Here is a 20,211-nt window from a genome sequence, read left to right as displayed (position 1 = left end):
TAACCGGTTTGGCTCAGTGGATAGAGCATCGGCCTGCAGATTGAAGGGTCCCAGGTTCGATACCGGTCAAGGGCATGTACCTTGGTTGCGGGCACATCCCCAGTAGAAGGTGTGCAGGAGGCAGCTGATTGATGTTTCTTACTCTCTATCCCTCTCCCTTCCTCTCTGTAAAAAATCAATAAAATAAAAAAAAAAAAAGGGAAAAAAAGCTGCCTCCTGCAGGTCCCACATGGGGGATCAAGCCCACAACCCGAGAATGTGCCCTGACCGGGAATTGAACCATGACCTCCTGGTTCATAGGTCGACGCTTAAACCACTAAGCCATGCTGGCCAGGCCAAGACAATATAACATTGTAAATATTTTCCGTATAATTCTGAACATATAAATATCATAATTCACAAATTAATCCAGAGCAGTGTATGCCAAAATTCTTCAGTTGTTTTTTCAATCTTTATCCATGTTGCATATTTGAAGGCTGCTAATTCTGTTAATTAAGTATTAAAGTTTGTCAAAAAATTGTATTGTTGATGAAGTTGAGGATTATACAATTAAATAACCATGCCAAGTTTGAAATTAGGCGGAGTGGTGGCCGAGGCATGGTGCCTTGCTCACCAAGCATTTACAGGCACGTAGGAGACAAGACACAGGCACACCCACAGTGCTGAGGCAGGCCTGGTCTAATCTCTGACACTGATTCCCACATCCAGGAGGCACAGTCAGGGAGAAGATGGTGGTAGAATAGGCAGACCTTTCTTGCACCTCCTTCCGGAGCCAGACTGGAAATAAAGCTAAAATGGGGAACATTCAGCCAGAATTACCAACTGAGGAGGAGGCTTATATCCAGGAAGGACAGAAAACACCTGGAGACTGGCAGGAAGAGCAAGGTCGAAAAAGGGGCTGACCCTGCTTCCAGGGCAGCAGGCCAAGAGTGAAGAGAGATCGCTCAGCTATGGGAGGGTTTTATCCCTGAGAAGATTGAGGCCTGGAACCCAGGCGGGGCACCACAGCTGAGAACAGCAGCCCAGTAACATCCCGCCGTGAAAGGCAGCAGGGCGTCTGCTGCTGGGGAAACCAGAGCAGGTCGGAGATAAAGCCTCAGGTTTTTTGTTGTGGTTGGTTTTTTAACCCGGAGCACAGGATTTTCACTTGCAGCTACTCACCTGAGGGAGGGGGGCAGTGCGGACTCAAGGTGCCTAAGGAGAGGCTGGGGTGGGAAGCATTGGGGGGAGACATGGACTAGCAGCAGCTGGGAGTCCTGCATTGGGAAGTGCGCCCCCAAAACAAAATACACATTTTTCCTGAGAGGTGCGGGCCCCTCCCAGAAGCTATAGCTCCGAAAAAGGAAGCAACTCCACCTTAGGTGATACAGCCCGCCCCACCCTCAGGAGCCCGGCCTGCCACACCTTGCACCTCAGCCTTCGCAGAAGAGACAGCAGCAGAGGCCAAGTCTACGGGTTTGAACAGTCTCCAGGAGCATCAGTGACTGGCTTGGGGGTGGTGCCATCCACCCCACTACCACGGGAACCTGACTGGTGCTTTCCCCTCACGGGAGAGCTGATAGAAACTCCCGGTATCCAGCTGATCCCACTGGACTGCGTACGAGGATCTTCACCACCTGAGGGCAGGGAAATATTCTGGGTCACTCTCACAGGATTAGCTCTGGGACACAAACACACCCACCACTTTCCCTGAATTCTGAATGGCACCTCCCCCTCATGGGAAACCCAGAGGTCTATAATCCTCATTCTGCCTAAAGCCCTTTCAGAAACAGACTTTTGAGTGATTAAGACTGACAGCTGGCTACTACACAAAAGCAGGTGTAGGCAGAGACCAGGAAACCAGGAGAAATTTGCTGACCCATCCCTGGCCCCATGCTGCTAACAAACCGGCCTTAGAGTGCAGCTTGGGCCCTACTGAGTGCAGCCAAGTCCTATGGAGACAGACACAAAGTGTGGATCCCTTGAAGCTTCAAACAGGTTGCTGAGAGCCAAAGGAAGACAGTTTCTGACAGTGGTTAGCACCTAAGTACCTCCCAGGGAAGCCCAGAACTGGCAGACACAACAGTCAGCTCCAGACACCAGAAGAGCAGGACCCAAGGGAGCTCCCATGAGACACTGCTCTGCTAAGACGACCACTTCACCTTTCTTTTCCTTTATATTCTTTATCTTTCTTCTTTATTGATTTCCTATTCTTTTAGTCTTTTTCTTTCCTATAGCTAATTTTTCTCTCCCCTTTTTCTTACTCTATTTTTCCTTCTTTCTCATGTGTTTTTCCCCATTTCTTATTTATTCTTCCTCTATTTGTACACTGTTTCCTCCCCCTATTCTTTATTCTTATTTTCTTTATTTCATTTCTGCCCTTTCAAATTGCTTTTTCTTCCCCCCTTTTTTCCTTGTACTTTTTTTTTCCTTTCTTTTCTTCTATCATTCTTGATCCCTTTTCTCTTTCCTAATTCTCTCTTCTTCTGTGGTTGCTTTTGTTGTCATTGTAGGGGTTTTTTGGATGTTATTGTTTTGTTTTGTTTTGCTTCTTGTTTTGATTTGTTCTGTCAAATCTGGCTGACTGTGAGGCTCACCACCGACCGTATAATGCAAGCAACTGTGTGCACAACTGTTTGCATTATATGGTCGGTGGTGAGCCTCACAGTCAGCCAGACTAAGAGGAGATTCTATCCACAAATGGGGCAACAACATTCAAAACCCAATTACAACAGAGAGCACAAATAATTCACAATAGGGACACTCTTAGTGCACCCAGCTTGGGAGATCTATATGCCAGCTTGGTTACCAATAAGAGACTGCACCACTGGGTCCACAAAACACATACTACATAAGGCCACCCCACGAAGAGTGGGAGGCATAGTAGTTTGAGCTAATACGTAGTAACAAATACAAAGGGACAGCCAATTGGGGAGACAAAAATACAACCCCCAAATGAAAGAAAAAGAGGGATCACCAGAAAAGGAACTAAAAATGGGAGCAAGCAATTTGTCAGATAAGGAATTCAAAGTAATGGCTATAAGGTTATTCAAACAACTTAGTGAAAAATCTAAGCAACTTAATTAGAACTATGTGGGACTTAGTAAGAACTACACCAGCATGAAAAAGAGATAGATGAATAAGACTCCATCAGAAATGAAGAATGACATAGCTGAAATAAAGAATACCCTGGAAGGATTCAACACTAGAATAGAAGAAGCGGAGGACCCAATCAGCGAATTAGAAGACAAGGTAGAAAAAAACACACCCATACAGAGCAGCAATTCAGAAAAAAAATTAAAAAGCAGGAGGAGAGTTTAAAGGAGCTTTGGGAGAATATGAAACATAACAACATCTGCATCATAGGGGTGCCAGAAGAGAAGAATCTGAGCAAGAAATAGAGAACCTATTTGAAGAAATAATGACAGAAAATTTCCCTGATTAGGTGAAGAAAAAGTCAAACAAGTCCAGGAAACACAGAGTCCCAATCAAAATCAACCCAAAAAGACTCACACACACTAAAAATAAAATAAATAAATAAATAAAATAATAAAATAAATAAATAAAACAAATAAAATGAATAAAAAATAAATAAAATACATATAAAATCATAAATCATAATTAAAATGGCAAATGTTAAAGACAAAGAAAGAATCTTAAAAGCTACAAGAGAGACAGAGTTCCTCACAAGAGAGTTCCCACTAGATTTCTCAATAGAAACCCATAAATACTCAAACACAAGGAGGCTAAATTGCATGTTACTAAACAATGAACAGGTTACCAATAAGATTTAAGAGAGATTAAAAAACTTTCAGGGAACAAATGAAAATGACCACACAACAATTCCAAAACTATGGGACACAATCAAAGCAGTCCTAAGAGGGAAGTTCATAGCACTACAGATCTACATAAACAAAACAAAACAAAACAAAACACACACACACACACACACACAAAATAACAAGAAAAATTTCTAGTTAACTATATAACCCTACAACTTAAAGAAATATATGGGGGGGGCGGGGGGGGGGGGACACAAGAAAAGCCCAGAGTAAATAAAGGAAGGAAATAATAAAGATCAGAGTGGAAATAAATGACACAGAGACTAAAAAAGCAACACAAAAGATCAATGAAACCATTGATAAGATAAATAAGATTTATAAAAAGATAAACAAGATTGATGAACATTTAGCTAGACTCATCAAGAAACACAGAGAGAGGATCCAAATAAATAAGATCAGAAACAAAAGAGGTGAAGTAACAACAGAGACCACAGAAATACAAAAAATACAAAGGATGGTAAGAAAATACTATGAACAACTATATGCCAACAAGTAGGACAATGTGGATGAAATGGACAAATTCCTAGAAAATACAATCTCCCAAAACTGAATCAGGAGGAATCAGAAAACCTGAATAGGCCAATAACAACATATGAAATAGGAGCAGTAATCAAAAAACTCCCAGCAACCAAAAACCCTGGTCCAGATAGCTTCATAGGGGAGTTTTACCAAACATTCACAGAAGAATGAACACTTACACTCCTCAAACTATTCCAAACAATCCAAGAGAAAGGAACAATTTCAAACTCTTTATGAGGCCAGCATTATCCTAATTCCAAAGCCAGATAAAGACACTACAAAGAAAGAGAAGTACAGGCCAATATCCCTGATAAACATAGATGTTAAAATCCTCAAAAAAAATATTAGCAAATCAGATCCACCAATATATTAAAAAGGTCATACACCATGACAAAGTGAAATGGAGATGCAAGGCTGGTACAATATTTGCAAACCAATAAACATGACACATCACATAAACAGATTGAAACAAAAATCACATGATCATATCAATAGATGCAGAAAAAGCATTCAATAAAACCCAACACCCATTTTTGATAAAAATTCTCAGCAAAGTGGAAATAGAGGAATCATGCTTCAACATCAAACCTACAGCTAACATCATACTCAATGAGCAAAAACTAAAACCATTTCCCCTAAGAACAAGAACAAGACAGGGATGTCCACTTTCAACACTCTTATTCAACATTAGAGGCCCGGTACACGAAATCCGTGCACTGGGGAGGTGTCCCTCAGCCCCGCCTGCACAGTCTCACAGTCTGGGACCCCTTGGGGGATGTCCACCTGTCGGCTTAGGCCCTTCCCCCTGGGGGTCGGGCCTAAGCAGGCAGTCAGACATCCTTCTCACAGTCCGGACCCCTCGCTCCTTACCGCCCACCTGCAGTGGAGGTGGGAGAGGCTCCTGCCACCACCGTTGCACTTGCCAGCTGTTAGCCCAGCTTCTGGCTGAGAGGCACTCCCCCTGTGGGAGCGCACTGCCCACCAGGGGGCGGCTCCTGCTTGAGCATCTGCCCCCTGGTGGGCAGTGTGCATCAGAGCGACCAGTTGTTCTGCCATTCGGTCGATTTGCATATTAGCCTTTTATTATATAGGACAGTACTGGAAGTGCTAACCACAATGACTAGACAAGAAGAAATAAAAGGCATCCAAATTGGAAAGGAGTATTTAAAATTGTCATTATTCACAGCTGATATGATATTGAACATAGAAAAACCTAAAGACTCTGCCAAAAAACTACTAGATTTTGTAAATAAATTCAGCAATATAGCAGGATACAAAATTAACACCCAGAAATAGATGGCATTTTTATACACCAATAATGAACTATCAGGAAGAGAAACTAAAAAAGCAATCTCATTTACCATTGCAACAAAAAAAAATTAAGATAGTTAAGAATAAACTTAACCAATGTGGTAAAAGACCTGTACTTGGCAAACTACAGAACATTGAAAAAAGGGGTAGAAGACATAAACAAGTGGAAGAATATACCATGTTCATTGATCAGTAGAATTCATATCATTAAAATATCCCCATACTACTCAAAGCAATCTACAAATTCAATGCAATCCCTATTAAAATGCCAACAGCATATTTCACAGATCTAGAACAAATACTCCAAAAATTTATATGGAACCAAAAAAGACCCCGAATAGCCACAGCAATCTTGAGAAAGAAGAACAAAGTTGGAGGGATCACAATCTGTAATACTTTCAACAATAAAGATAATTTTTTTAAATCCCACACTCCTCACAATGACCCTAAGAGTTGGGTCCTGATATTATCTACCTTTCACCTGGTCTTTCTAACAACAGAGCCTGATCTCACTCTTCCTTTTTAGTTTTACTGAGATATAAGTGATGTCCAATAAACTACACCTATTTAAAGCGTGCCACTTGGTAAGTTCTGACAAATGCAATCATGTGAAATCATTGCCACAATCAAGAAAGTGAACCTATTCATCACCACAGAGTTTTCTGTGACCCTGTCATTCCTTGCTAGCCCCTAAACAATCAGATCTGTCACTGTCGATTAGTTTTCTTTATCTAGAATTTTATATAAATAACTCATACATTCATTTTTGAAAAACTGGAGTCTTTCCTTCAGAATTGTTGTATGAGCTGTCCACGTTACTGTAGACATCAGTAGTTCATTCCCTTCTAGTTAGTAATGTTCCATGGTGTAGATGTATCATTTGCTTATATATTCATCTGTTGATGGACATTTGGATTTTTCCAGTATTTTGCTATTACAAATAAAGCTGCTATGAACATTTATACACATGTCTTTATATGGACACATGCCTTCATTTCCCTTGTGGAAAAGGTAAGTGGGAAATAGCTGGATCACATGGTAGGCATATGTTTAACTTAAGAAACTGCCAAACTGTTTTCCAAAGCGGTTGTACTGTTTTACATTCTAACCAGATCCAGTTACTCCACATCCTTACAAACACTTGGCATTGTGTTTTTTAATTTTTATCATTCTAATAGGTATGCAGTAGTATTTCATTGTGCTTTTAATTTGTATTTCCCTAATGACTAAGGATGTTGAGGGTTTTTTCCCATATACTTTTTTCTATCCATGTATTTTCTTAAATCTCTGTTCAAATGTTTTGCACATTTTTATTGGGTTGTCTGTTTCCTTAATGAGTTTTGAGAGTTTTTATATATTCTAGATAAAAGTCACTTGCAAATATCGCTTCCTATCTGTGGCTGGTCTTTTCAGTCTCTTAACAACATCTATCAAAAAACAAAATTATTTAATTGTGGTGAAGACCAAATTATCCTTTTACGTATTTTGCTTTTGGTGACATATCCAAGAAATCTTTGCCTAACTCAGGCCACAAAGAATTTTTTACCTGTTTTTTTTCTAGAAATGTTCTGTCTTTAGGGTTTACATTTAGATCTGTCACCCATTTTGAGTTAATTTTTCTGTATGTTGCAACGTATGGACTGAAGTTGTTTTACATATGGGTATTTAATTGTTTAAGCAATTGGAAAAGACTCCTTTATCCAATGAACTGCCTTCTTACTTTTATAAAAACATCAATTGTTTGGGTCTATTTCTGGACACTCTATTTTGCTGTAATCCACATATCCATCTTGATATCAATGTGATACTTTCTTGACTACTTCACCTCTGTAATAAATCTTAAGATCAGCTGTGTTAGTTCTCCAACTCCATTCTTTTTCAAAGTTGCTGTGACTATTCTAGGTTCTTTGTACTTTCATATGAATTTTAGAATCAGTTTATCAATTTCTACAAAAAGCCTGCTGATATTTTCATCTGACTTGCATTGAACCTGTAAATCATTTTGGAGAATATGGAGGTGTTAAATATTGAACTTTCTGACCCATAAACATGGCAGTTTTCTCCACTTACTTAAGTCTCCATCCTTTTCTCTCAACAGGGTTTTGTAGTTTTCAGTATATAGGTCTTGGGTTTGTTTTATCAAATTTATCTTTTAAGTATTTCATGTTTTGATGAGACTGCAAGTAGTTTTTTAATTTTAGTTTCTGTTTGTGCTAATACCTTGTATCCAGCAACACTGCTAAAATTATCAGCTCTAATAGCTCTTTATAGATTTCATCAAATTTTCTGTATCAATGATCATAATGTCTATGAATAAAGACAGCTTTTCTTTCCAATTGGATTACTGCCTTTTCTTTTTCTTACCTTTCTGCACTGGGTGGTATACACTGCAATAATTAAGACAAATATTAGAAAAAGACACTTAAATATATTAATTATAATGGTTAGAATAGTGTAATGACCTACTGATGATGGCATAATATTTTTATGAATGATCAAATATATCACAACTGAAAGGAGAGAAGCAAAGTTGGTACTAATTTCCTATTCTCAATAATTCCCTACTGAAAATATACCTGTAAAATTGAGAGGGTTGCTACAGAAATGGACATGTAGGGCCCTGTTTATTTTGTCAACTTGAACAACTTTTTTTTTTTTTTTTGCGTGTAATTTACTGGTTTTATTTTATGTATTTTCTTTTTACTCTTGGACTCCTTTCACCAATTACTCCCATCCCTCATCCCATGTCTCTGGAAACCACCAATCTCTTCTCTGTATTTATGAGCTTCAGTTTTGTTTTGTTTTTAAGATTTACACATATAAGAGAGCTCATATAGTATTTGTCTTTGTCTGACTTACTTAGCATAATGCGCTCAAAGTCCATCCATGTTGTCACAAAAACCAAGATTTCATTCTATTTAGTGGCTGAATAATATTCAATCATTATACACATACACCACAATTTCTTTATCCATTCATCCACAGATGGACACTTAGGTTGTTTCCGTATCTTAGATATTGTAAATAAAGCTGCAATGAACACAGGTGCAGATATCCTTTTGAGTTCGTTTTTTTTTGTTTGTTTTTCTTTTGTATAAATACCCAGAAGGGGAATTGCTGGATCATATGGTAGTTCTATTTTGAATTTTTGAACTTCCAGACCATTTTCCACAGTGGCTACACCAACTGATATTCTCACCAACAGTGCAAAGGGCACCCTTTTCTCCATATACTTGCCAGCACAAATTATTTCTTGTCTTTTTCCTATTTCTTGTATTTTTTATAATAGTCATTCTAACCAGTGTGAGGTGACATCTCATTGTGGGTTTGATTTGCATTCCCGATTAATGACTTTGAGCACCTTTTCATGTAAATGTTGGCCATCTGTGTGTCTTTGGAAAAATGTCTCTAAAGACCTTTCGCCCAATTCTAAATTGGATTGTTTGGGGTTTTTGCTATTGAGATGTGTGAGTTGTGTATTTTGGATATTAGTCCCTTATCAGATATATGACTTGCAAACATTTTCCCCATGAGTACGTTGTCTTTTCATTTTGTTGGGTCCTTTGCTGTGCAGGATGTTAGTGTGACGCAGTCTCACTTATTTACTGCTGCTTTTGCTTCTGGTGCAAGAGTCAAAGTATCATTACCAAGACAAATGCCAAGGAGTAGACTGCTTATGTTTTCTTCTGGGAGTTTTATGGTTTTCGATCTTACTTCAAGTCTTTTAATCCGCTTTAAGTTCCTTTTTGTGTATTGTGTAAGACAGTGGTCAAGTTTCAGACTTCTGCATGTGGCCGTCTGGTTTTCTCAGCACCATTTATTGCAGAGCCTGTCCTGTCCCAATTGTAATGTCTCAGCTCCTTTGTCATAATAACTGACCACATGTGTGTGGGTTTATTTATGGGCTGTCTGTTCTGTTCCACTGACCTATGTGTCTGTTTTTACACCAACACCAGGAACAACTTTTCTTACGTACTAGACACCTGGCTATATAACTACCTAACAAATCAGATATACAACAACGTGTGGTGTCAGCCATGAGCATTTTCTTCCACCTCACCGAGGAGAATGGTTGCTTGAAAAGTGTATTTATTAAATTCACTGAACTAAGAGTGCAGCTATAAAGTAGATACCTTTTCATTAAAAACAGCTTTCTAAAGACAGTCTTGCCATGAAGGGTAGCACTTGGTATTTCTTTAGTAAATGTGCATATGTGTGCTTCCATAGCAAACATTTTCTCCAGAGGCCTATGAGCACTGGAGACAGCACGAGAAACCAGACATGGAGCAGCCTCCGTCTACGTTTAACGCAGCCTCCTGCGTTAATGTGCACTTCACCAGGCTAATTAATGCCAGTTATAACAACATTACTCACTTTGAGAACTTTTCAGAAAAGAAATACAAAACACAAACTAGATCTTTGATGATGACTAAAGGTCATCTTCAGTTCATCTAGTGGTATCTTCCAGGGTTCCAAAGAGCAGAACTTTCCTCCAAACAGACTTAAACAAATCAGATATACCTAACTAATAAACTAATAATGCTGAGTTTACGAGCAATGATAAAGACTGAAAAACAAGATGTGAATTACATGTCATACAAGAGGAAACAATCCAAGATACTATGTAATTCACAAACTCAACACTTACTGAGCACCTACTGGGTGTCAGACACTATAGTCAAGGGGAAAAGCCACATTCCCTACGTCTACTATCTGATGGGGCACCGAGGGAGAAGAGGAGGTTACAGCAGAGAGAAGGGAGGTGATGGAGAAGGCTTCACAGAGGTGCCTGCTGTCATCGAGGAGAAAAACAAATTGGTTGCCAGGGGGGAAAAGTACTTCATCGAAACAGACTCAGATGGCCCCAAAGTTTAAAAACAGAATCTCTATAGATAAGCTTAATTTTCCACTATCACCTGCCAGAATAATTTAGTCTAAGAACATTAAAAAATCATTTTATATTTGAAAAGCATACTAATAAATATTGTAAAAACAAAACCCAAAAAACTCTCTAGAACCATATGGTTTAGAATCAAGTGAGAAACTTCAGTGGCAAACACAGAGCTTGATAAAAATAACGACTATAACAGTAACCACAATAAACACTTACATAGAATTAAAAACTTTATATACACTGACTCATGCATTCCTAACCACAATCTTCTGAGGTCTGTGCCATTTTATCCTCATTTTACAGACAGTAAGTTGAGGCTTAGAGAAGGTAAACCGTAGTGAACAGCAGAACTGGGGTCTGAATGAGATAGCTTATAAAAACACTTAGACTTCAATCTGTAAGTTATAGTTGTCTTGATAGCAAATAAAATAGCATTTATGAGACACTTTACTTACACATTCCGACCATAATTCTTACATGAATATTACTAAAATATTCAAGGGGGTGAACAAATTATGTCAATGCCTAAAACAACTTGCTTTAAATAATGAGTTTGCTTGTGTGTTGCTGTTTTTCTTTTGGAATTGTCCAAGTACAGAAACTCTGGAAAATACATTGAGACCAACCTAAAAATATGAATGTTTATGTACAAATTATTCATTTGGGGACAACTTTAAGTTCCTTAAACACCACCACCAATAACAACAAGATAAAAAGTACTATATATGAATTCTGTATTTTGAAGTCACACATTTGCCCACATATGTGGAGGGTCCGGAAGATTGTGATCAACAAAAAATGGCTTGGAAGACAAGAAAGGTTACTCACTGGAACTGTAAATATTGTTTATGACTTCAAATAATTTAAGACTAGATTGGAAAATGGAATAAAAAATATAGTGTAGGCAACGGTATCAGTGATTACTATTGACAATATTAGTTATCACTTGCCGAGTAACTAGCATTATGCCAGGCACTATGCTAAAGCATTTACATTTCTCATTTAACTGTTGAAAGTGTGTACCATCATCCACAAACACAGGTGTGGGCAGATGCTAAGAGGTGTTAAGTAACTGCCTGAGGTCACAGAGAGTACGTGGGGGAGCTGGAGCTGGTGTTCGGTTCCCCCCAAAGCCATGGGCCTTGTAGACAGAATGGTATACGTGCCACATTCTAAGATTCCTCATGACCATACCCAGCTCCCCCGCAGAGCAGCTCCATTATAATGCAGGTTAGTAAACAAAATATTTTGATGTCAATAAAAGTTGTTTAAATAAGGTGGGTTTGTATTGGAGGATTTTTAAAGGCCTGTCTGAACATCAGAGATTTTTAAATTGCCATAATTTCTTAACCTAAGTACTTCCATTGCCAAAGAGGTCTAATGACCATTCCTGTAGAGGCAGATAAATGACCAGGGGACTTGGAGGTGAGGCACGGAGAGTGTGTCCATGTGTAGAATCATATGATGGAAGTTAGCACCAAAAAAAGTAAGAATAAAAAAAACAGGTGGCCATATTTGCTTATTTATCCCAATTCAATGCCTTGTTTCCTTTCTCTTTTCAACTAAAAAATAAAATTTTGGGTGAGCCCATGAATGTGTGTTTATATCTCAGGTTAATGAGAAATGTCAAGTGCAGTAATGAGGCTGGCAGTTGGTTCTTAATTTTGCTTCTGTGTTGTTTTTTGTTTACTTGATTTTTTCTCTCTTGACTGGGTATGTCAACTACTAAGTGACAAGAGTCAGGGATGACCCTGGCTGAGCTGCAAGCCCCCAGCCCTGAGATAGCCTGCTCCGTGCTCACCTGTCCTCAGCACTGCTTCGTGTCTGGTTCATAGCTTAGTTCCTATGGTTTTTCTTAAGTTTCCTTAACATAGGTTGACTGGAAAATATTCCTAAGAGCTCATAAATATAGACAATTTCATTTCAAAATTACAGAAACATTGCAAAAATAGTACAGTCCCATGTACCTTTCACACAGCTGCCTCTAATGTTGACACCTTATATAACCACTAGGGGCCCGATGCATGAAATTCGTGCAAGGAGTGCCCTCGCAGCCCCGGCTTCGTCCAGAAGGTCATTTGGCTGTCCGGTCTATTACGCTTTTATTATTATAGATAGTACTGTACAGTTATCAAAACAGGAGGTAAAAGTGGGTACTGTTCTACTAAGCTACAGACCTCAGGTGAATTTCACCATACCACTGTTTTAAGCCTTTAAGGCAGAGGTCCTCAAACTACGGCCCGCGGGCCACATGCAAATACAAATATTGTATTTGTTTCCATTTTGTTTTTTTACTTCAAAATAAGATATGTGCAGTGTGCATAGGAATTTGTTCATAGTTTTTTTTAAAACTATAGTTCGGCCCTCCAATGGTCTGAGGGACAGTGAACTGGCCCCCTGTTTAAAAAGTTTGAGGACCCCTGCTTTAAGGTCCGTGATTTTGACACACCAGCCTGTTTTTTTCAATTAATGATATTCCTATTATCCATGAGGATACTGTGAGACCAAGTCCTGACTACTCAGTGGTCTCACCACAAAAAGAACCAGGGCGTTCTAATTTCTTCACTCACTGCTCAGGCCTATCAGAGGGAGAACGGCAGGATGCAATTTGGCTGCCCTGACCCCCAGGTAACAGCCCAGCATTCACTCGGAGGATGGAGAGCACACCCAGGCACAATGCCACGAAACAGCCAGGAGGCCGAGTCTGGGTGGGTGTTTTCTATTAAAGTACAGCATAAAGAAAAGGCTTGCTCCGTCTTCACTTTAAACACCCACTCAAATGGGGATCATCTTATGTGTGAATAACTTTAAAAATACGTGTTTGGGCTTTAGTGCAGGAAAACTTACATTTAGGACTTCTTTACCTGCTGTATTCAAAAGCAGTTATGTATTCCCATTTTCAAGATGATGAGCTTACCAAATGGGACAAGGAGAGGTACAGGTACAGAATCATCTACTCAATTCCAAATGAATGACATCAGATGATATAGTTAAGACAACAGAAGAGGATGCCCTGTGGAGGTCTCTCTGCGAAGCCTACCACAGAACCTCATAGCACACTGCAGACAGCAGGCAATGCCATGCAACATGGTCCACACACCGGGGCCCTGTCCTGTGGCTACTGCACAGACTTTAAAAGGCAAAGCAACATCTGCCTAAAGCTTCATATTCAATTCAGTGGACGCTCTCTCTGTGAAGTGCTCATATACTAATATATTTTAAAAAGAGATTTCTGGAGCAAAGTTTTAAGCTGAAAAGAATATAAAATATAATTGGGAACCACAGTTAAGCTGTCATTTGTGCCATACAGTGGCTCTAACAAAATAATCAAGTGCTGAAAGGCTAAAATCGATTCTCCTATAGAAATAATTTCCGTAATTAAAATCAGATATAACTAACTGATAACTACAGATCATTTAAAATACACAGGCTTATTTTGGTTATAATGGCAACTGGATCGAAACTATTCTGAGATATAAATATAGAAAATTTCATTTCAACTGCAAGTTCCATAACAGCAACTTTGTTTGGGTTCATTTGTACCTCTTTTTGTTGTTGTTGTTGTTGTTGTTGTTAAACTGCATGTTGGTTTAATACTTGCCTTCTAAATAAGTAAGGTGGAAACAATAATGAGAATTTATAAGAAAGTCTTAATGAATGACTACTGGTAATAAAGGAAATTTCATTTATTATTCTTGAGAAAAAGCAAGATGAGCTCAAATGCTGAGTCTGCTCAGTAATATTTAGGTTTTATAGTTAGAAAGTAGTATTTTGGGGTGTGTGTGGCCAGGTTTCACAGGAGGGGTATTTATTCTGATTAGGGTGCTCTGAGTTGCTTGGATCTATGGTTTGATGTCTTTTTAGTTTGGGTTAGGGACAAAAGGTCCCATTCAGGTTAACAATATAAATATTTCACTGAGTAGCAGTTACAACAAAATAGATTATTGTAATTGCTATTCATGATGTTGGGTGTGAATAAACAAAAAAAAAGGTGTGGTTACTTTTAATACTGCCTGCAAAGGCATACCCAGCTTGCTAAGTTTAAATATGGAACAATCTTCTTATGAGTTTTAATAAAAAATGGTTAACATGAAAGAATTGAGGGACGTACACTGACAACCCCCATTTATCTAGAAACAGATACACTGACAGCCTCTATCCTCAACGGCACCGAAGCACAGAGTGAGCCCCTTTTCTCACTAACCCTCGAAAGCCTCTTGTCCTGACTCCAGGAGAGACCTGCTTCCCCCGGCCTTGCAGAGTCCCCTACACGAAGAGGGCAGCCCAGCCTCGGTGCCCAAATGAACCCTGCGATGCACGTGGAGCTGGTGATGTCACCCCGTGGGAACAAGGAGGGAAGACAGGGCCTGGCCAACAGCATGATCCCAGCGTTCACGCTGGGCTCCACAGAGAGCCACGGAGTTGGGGAGTGGCCAATGGGCTCCCTCAAGGATGACGCTCAGGTTGACAGCAGGCGCCCTGGTGAGCTGTGCTGAGATGCCAGGCTGTGTTCGCTCGGCTGCAGCGAGTGAGGGCTGCCATCACCGGTGCTGTCTGCCAAGACAGTGCTCCAGAGCCGCACCAACGCTATCACGTAGCATATTTAAACCAGATTAAACAAAACCAAAATGCTCATGAATAACCAGGAAGCAAGTCTAAAGAACAAGTAAAAATAAAGCTAAATCCTTTTCCCCATTTTCCAAAGGAGGTAACACAGTATGAATTTAAAAATGAGTCCCTTGAAATAAAATAGTGGCAGGATTTTAAATCAACAAAGGAATTGGGAATCATTATAGGCTTTCAAGGTGCTTTTCAATATACACTTATGCTTTGTAATCTAATTAAACTTAGGTGGCCAGCTCCCTCTGTCACACTGTTTCACCAAAAAGTCAGTATGACTCATCGCGGGAATCCTCTGATTGATCACATTTATCTCATTTAGACACAAACCTGCCTAAGTGGGAAAGACATGCTTAAGAGAAAGATGACAAAAGAGGAAAGAAGACAAAGACAGAAACGTGCTTTTCATTGTTTCTTGACAGGGACCCTAACCCACTGCCCTCCGAGCAGCAGCATCCTGACCTTCAGCTGAGAGTAACAGAGCCTGCAAGGAACTGATGGGCGTCCTGGCGGCTGCACCCTGAGGCTCCACGCAGGTGCCTGGCGGGCTCACAGGTGTGAATGCGGAGCTGGAGAGGAAGCAGCGCAGAAGCCACCCGCTTCCCATGAGTCCCCTCAGGCCCTGGCTCGCATGATGCTTGCTCCTCCTTCGTTTTCACCACCCGTCTTTACCTTTTTTAAGTGGCAAAACTATCAAATGCAAGCATGCTCTAAACATTTTGTTTACTGATTGAGTCTGACCCAAAAGTAGGAGGAATTTCATATTCTTCCAGTTCTCAAATTTCTTAAATGAATCTCTCTCTTTCAATAGCCCTGGAAACAGGAAAACGTTACCTATTACTTTTATAAATTGAATGAAAGGACGCTGTGGGACTCTAATTCCTTTTCCTTTTGCATGAAGTGTCCCATATTTTCCAGGACGCAAATTACGAAGTCAAATGTTCTTATAGTTTTTGAATTGTTAAAAGATGCCGGCTTCATTATGTGATTTTGCTAAAACCTTAATCGGCATCTGAGACTCTGACCTCACTGGCAATTGGGACACTTTGCTCCTATTTCCAATTGTTTTTAACCAGTTATATTTAATTTAGGCACAGCATAGTGAGGTGGAAATCACACACACACACACATTTTTGCTCATTTCCTTCTCAATCTTCCTTAGGCCTTTACAGGGACCTGTGTCCTGACCGACATGTGTGTCTCCAAAGACTGAGCACCCAGCAACTTCTAAGGCACTATTATCTTGTTCATATCAGTAAAGGCTAAGAGAATTCTGTTGTGGATGGGATGGTGAGTGACATTTTAACAATTAATAAAATAGGAATCAACAATAATAAACAAGCTATTTACTCTTCAACTCGAAAACATAGCTTTTATAAGGTATTGGCCTTTAAAAATATTTGTAAAATGTAAATGAAAAATCTAATTATTTTATACACTGTACTATAATTGAAATAACTCACCAGTCCCTGATTTCTATTACAAAACTATGATTTCATCTTAGGAAATCATCAGCACAATGTTAGTCTTACATGACCAAACTGGTTTTATTTTCATTTTGCTTCAAAGTTGCATCTGAGCTTAAAGCCTGCATTTCTACTAGTTACTGCTTTGCAAATTTGTAACACCTCGTGGCTAGAAGAAAAACTATTTAGACCTAAGAGCATCCTTATTAATCCTTTACACTGTACTGTCCACTGATTTTGAATACCCAGACAACAGAAAAAAATGACATTCCACAAGAAATTTTATATCCATTCAAAATATGCTTATTGTTTATGTAAAGCTCAGTAAGAGTAAACATCTGTTATAGTTTTGAATATACTTCTAAAAGAAACGAATTAGAAATAAAACAGTATCTACACTTGTCCAACTTTACATTGAACTTGAAAAAGATTGTAACCCTCAAACAATGAGTAAATAGCTATGAACCCTGCTGTGTAGAAGACAGACGTAAGGAATGTAAACATAAATACAAACAATCAGAAGACAAAGCTCCTTCCTCCAATAAGCCAAGACCATGAGGATTTAAACAAAACACGTGAAGAATGTGGTCTGGCTCCACTCACGCCAGAAACTCTCCGCTGCCCGTGGCGGGTCAGGAGAGGCGGCTTGCGCAGCAAACACTCCAGTCCCTGCGCACGTGCCACCCGCAGGACAGAGCGGTGTGGGAGAGCCCGTCTGGGAAATACTGTGGCCAGGGTTTTTAATCTTTATGTCATCAAGTTCAGAAATCAACACAATTTGCAGAAACACCTTAAACAAGCTAATGTGATATAATATGACCTCAACTTTTTAGCAAAATTTCAGCACATGGAACAGCAAAAACATTATGAAAGACATCATGCGCTGTGTGCAGAGTTAGGAGTAAAATGATTAAGAACATCAACTCTGGAGTCAGACTGCCTGGGTTCAAATCTTGGCTGTACCCCTTAATATTTAATATCCTGCAGCCTTGGGCAAGGCACGCAGATTCTTCTTCCATTTCAGCTACAAAATGAAGACCAAACAGCACCTGCCCCACAGAACTGCCGTGAGGATGACTAGGAGCTGGTCCATGGAAAGTGGTTATCACAGTACCTGGCACATTGCAACTTTGAGAAATGGGAGGTATTCTAATAGTTTTTATGACTACGGTGATCACTGACGATGTCAACATAGTAAAAGGGTGCTGGCAGGAAGCCGAGGACTGCGGCTCCTAGATGAAAGACAAGCTCTCTGAACCTGGGTTCCTTGTTTAGTGGGGATAGCAGCAGGCTGAGCTCCCTGGGCTGTGTGTGATGTGAATGAGGTGCTAACGAACGTACAACTGATCCTTGAACAACATGGGTTTGGACTGTGCAGGATCACTGATACGGGGATGTTTGTTAAAAGAAATATATTTATATTGATTTCAGAGAGGAAGGGAGAGGGAGAGATAGGTAGAAACATCAATGATGAGAAAATCGTTAATCAGCTGCATCCTGCATGCCCCCTACTGGGGATAAAGCCTGCAATTCAGGCATGTGCCCAGAGTGGGAATCGAACCGTGACCTCCTGGTTCACAGGTCAATGCTCAATCACTGAGCCACACCTGCCGGGCTACATAGATTTTTTTTTTTTTTCAATAATATACAGTTGACCCTCTATACCCCTGGATTTCCCATTCATGGATTCAACCAACCATAGATCAAACACAGTATTTGCAATCAACGTACACAAAGGGTCAACTTAAGTTATATGCAGATATTCAACTTTCTGGGGTCGGTGCCTCTGACCCCATGCTGTTTAAGGGTTAGCTGTATAGTGTTTTGCCCAGGGCCTGGCATATAACATCTACTTAAGACCGTCCGATTTTTTAAAATAAGTATTCAGGTGATGATACATGCATAACTAAACTTTTATTAAAATGCTAGGCATTGTGATTGTTGAGGAGGGAAGGAGGGAAGGAGGGAAGGGCCTACTCTGAACCTCTAGGTGGACAGAAAATGCCTTCTGAGGTGACCTGGTCTAAGGTCTGGGTAACAACAAAGAGTAGGACGTGAGAAAATCGGGGGCGGGGGGAGAGCTAGAATGAAAGCTCGTTGAGGGGGAGTCTGTCAGTCCTCTTCATCACTGCATCTCCGGACCCTAGAAGATGCCTGGCCCATAGGAGGCACTCAGTAATGAAGCGCAGCATGAATGAGTAACGTCTATTTCTGGCAGAGGGCACAAGAATGCAAAGGTCCAGTTTGGTGTGTTCGAAAAGAGCAGAGAGGAGAGGCCCACAGGGCGTAGTGCAGTAAGTGGACACACAAGGCTAGAGTGTGGCAGGTGCGTGGCATGGGATAGTCAGTGAGGCAGGAGGGGCCAGATGACAGAGGACCCTGTCCGTCATAGTTTAAAGCCGATTTTACTTGTCTTTCAAAGAGATGGCACTGAAGGGTTTTAGTAGAGAGTGGTATAACCTGGCTTATTTCTTTAAAAGATCACTGTGGCTGCTGTGAAGAGATGTTTCAGGGAAACAGGAATGGAATCAGGCGGCCATCTGAGAGGCGATGTATAGATGTATGGATCCGAGCAGGGGACGTACTGAGGGCTGGATGGTGAGGGAGAGGAGAACTGTGCAGCACTGCTTGGGTTTCTACGTGGGCAAGCACAGCTATCTGTGCTGTTCACTGACAGGGACACTGGGAAGGAGCAGGGTGAGGAGGAGAAAAGCGCCAGGAGCTCTGGTTCCCCAGGCATCTGAGTGAGGATGTCTGCTAGGAAGCTGGTCAAAGCAGGCCGTAACCCTGAGGAGGGGTCCACGGCGAGTCCTCCACAGGAGGTGGCGTCCAAAGTCCAGGGACAAGATCAAGTAAGAAGCAACGTGTATATAAAGGTCTTTATCTTCTTGTTGGGCTGCCAGGAAGGTACAAACTCAACATAAATCGTAGCGGACATTGTCTTATCTTCTCAGAAGTTCTGGACACGATTATCTCCTCTTACGGCCCCTCCTCTTTATAGCATCTAGTATTCTTTTATCTACACTATTTCTGTTAGTATGCGTCCTATAGAAATGTCTGAGAAATGAGGTAGTGCAGTGACATGATTGGGAGCCTGGCGATGGCGTGTCTGTGGCGCGAGACCCTGGCAGACGAGAAGCTCCCAGGGCATCGCTATGCCTCATCCCCGCACTGTGGATGAAACGGCATCCCGCTCAGAGCAGGCAGTACGTGGATATGGACGGCATGTGTGGCTCCTCTGTAAATGGAAGGGGTGGAGGCCCTATTTGAATATGCTAAGGCTTCGTTCTAAGACGTTTTAAACAAATTTAGTGCCTAGTTAAATACCAATCAGTACAGACCAATGCTATAAGGGTACGTTTTCAGATCCTGGATTCAAAGACTTCAAGCAGCAGGAAAAATAACTGCACCGGCTTTAAAAGATGCATGATATCTGGACCCGTGGAAGCGGAATCAGAAAGGAGGCGGCAGGGAGGCCGCAGGGAAATGACTCTACAGAACAATGCACAGGGGAGGGGCCTGGGAGTGGGGAGGCAGGGGGAAGTGTGGACATCCTTGAGGACAGCATCTTCATGGCTTA

The 20,211-nt window shown here is 40.6% G+C and overlaps 1 protein-coding gene across 4 annotated transcripts in view; it reads right to left on the bottom strand.

The window, feature by feature from the left end:
* The window catches only part of SLC25A26 (solute carrier family 25 member 26), a 145,921-nt gene that overhangs the window by 13,624 nt on the left and 112,086 nt on the right, over positions 1 to 20,211 (bottom strand). The window lies entirely within an intron of this gene.

Source organism: Myotis yumanensis, unplaced genomic scaffold, assembly GCF_028538775.1.
Source record: "Myotis yumanensis isolate MYYU_CA2020_CCGP unplaced genomic scaffold, mMyoYum1.0.hap1 SCAF_14, whole genome shotgun sequence".
Taxonomy (NCBI): domain Eukaryota; kingdom Metazoa; phylum Chordata; class Mammalia; order Chiroptera; family Vespertilionidae; genus Myotis; species Myotis yumanensis.
The sequence above is the reverse complement of the archived record's forward strand: the minus strand, read 5'-3'. Positions and strand labels throughout refer to the sequence as shown.